This window comes from Mandrillus leucophaeus, unplaced genomic scaffold (genome assembly GCF_000951045.1).
Source record: "Mandrillus leucophaeus isolate KB7577 unplaced genomic scaffold, Mleu.le_1.0 Scaffold211, whole genome shotgun sequence".
NCBI classification, from domain to species: Eukaryota; Metazoa; Chordata; class Mammalia; order Primates; family Cercopithecidae; genus Mandrillus; species Mandrillus leucophaeus.
Window position 1 is genome coordinate 1,016,912 of NW_012102155.1, and position 1,938 is coordinate 1,018,849.

A 1,938-nucleotide genomic window follows, 5' to 3' on the forward strand; every position below is an offset into this window, starting at 1 on the left:
GGGAGTTTATTTGGACCTAGGATCATCTTTCTCCACAGTTCCCAGGAAAAGGCACCTCCCAGCTCAACACAAGGGAGTTTATTTGGACCTAGGATTTGCTTTTCACATATCCCCAAAATCCTCAGTGTCAAATAATCTTAGGCACGTGTGAAAATCAGTGACTTCATACTCCAGTCTGAGCTTTGTTTGAGATTTTTTAAAACAAGTAGTGAGGACAGACACTCCAGGATTCCAAAAGGCCTAGGTATCAAACAGATTCTGCCGTCTTTCATAGTTGCCTACCTGTAATTCCACCTGCCACCCTCGCTTCACAGCTTGTTCCTTGCTAACAGATCACTGCCTAATGTTGCCACACATCCAGTCTCAGGTGAGACGATGACTGCTCCCTGGCCTCCCAGCTTCTCTTACATCTGAGGGTGCCAAGAGAATGCAGCTTGAGCCAATGAGGCATAAAGCAACATTTGCTTGAGGAAGTTGGTGACTTTTGTCTTCCTGAAGAGAGAGGTTGAGAATGATTGGATGTGCTTCCTCTTTCTTCTGTCATTGTGGACAAAATATCTGGCACATCTTGTGATAAAGATGCAGCAAACATGTATATTCATATGATCAACAAAGTAAGGTAGCAGAACAAAAGCGGAGAAATCAATGTAATCTCTGATGATAACTTGAGCAACTGAACTGATACCAGAAAAATCTCACCTCTGGATGTTTTGCTTCATAAGCAGAATAAATGCCTAGTTACATCAGTCTTTTAGGTGAACTTTCTGTTATTGGAAACTAAATAAATTCACAAGGGATGCACCTCTTATTGTTTTCTCATATTGGGCACATCGATTTTAGCACTCTGCTTGTTAGGTTTCTTTTTCTCCTTTTTCTTTTCAGCTGTCTGAGCAGATCTAGACTTTTTTCCTAACCCAATGCCCTGTGGAAAGTGGTACTGAGGATGGGTTCCACCAGCTTTAAGAGCTGTGCTGGTCCTTGCCCCTTTCTTCTCCTGGGACGTAAGTTCTTATGTGCAGTGAGGGGAGTCACAGCTCCCTACTTTATTTGAAATGGGCTCACTGGTCAGGTCCCACATTAAACCTCCAACCAGAATGATTTGGGGCTGGAAAATTCTTACAAAAATTTTGAAAACGCATATTTCATTCTTTTCTGTAAGTAAAATATATCTTCCAGGAAAAGGGTACACATTAATATTGGTGTAGCTTATTAAAAACCTTAATTAACAGAGCCATTATAAATTTATCCTTTTTCTAAGAGAGAAGAAAAATTATCATGTATAAGTTTATAGTTTGAAGGCGCCTCAAGCGTCTGAAGGGGAATATTACCAAAGAAGTAAAATCAACCTGTCCCTTAAGGAGATCAAAAAGGAGAGTCATGCCACTGGGGAAGCTGGTTTAATTAAAACAAGAGGTAAAAAGCAATGTTCAGAGGTTCCAGAGAGTCCGGAGTTGTACAAAGCAAAGAGAGCAGTGCAGAGGAGAATTGCAGTGGGAGAGAAGCAGCCTGGGGCAGGATGCCTTCAAGTTAGGTTAGGGTGCAAGGCAGCTGGTACAGAGGCTTACAGGAAGCCAGTTGAGATCTTGGGGCTTTCAGAGCCTATAGGTGATGTGCTCGGGGGCATGGGCAGAGGCCTGATGATTGATCGCTTCTCCTACACAGTAGAGTTGATGGAAGTCCTATGGGAAATCTTAAAAAGAAATATGATCTTTTCTCTTGTAACACCCCCAGTGCCTAGTATACGTGCAGTAAGTATGCTGATAAACATAAGTGCTATGTCCTAGTTTTGTTTTTTTTCTCCGACCAGGTAAGTTCCTTAAGAATGGGAAGCATCGGCTGGGCGCAGTGGCTCACGCCTGTAGTCCCAGCACTTTGGGAGGCCGAGGCGGGTGGATCAGGAAGTCAGGAGATCGAGACCATCCTGGCTAACACGGTGAA

General features: G+C 43.1%; 1 long non-coding RNA gene across 1 annotated transcript in view; it reads right to left on the reverse strand.

Annotated features, from left to right (window-relative positions):
• Positions 1–1,938, reverse strand: part of LOC105539914 — a 49,373-nt gene that overhangs the window by 37,432 nt on the left and 10,003 nt on the right. The gene's annotated exons all lie outside the window — the stretch shown is intronic.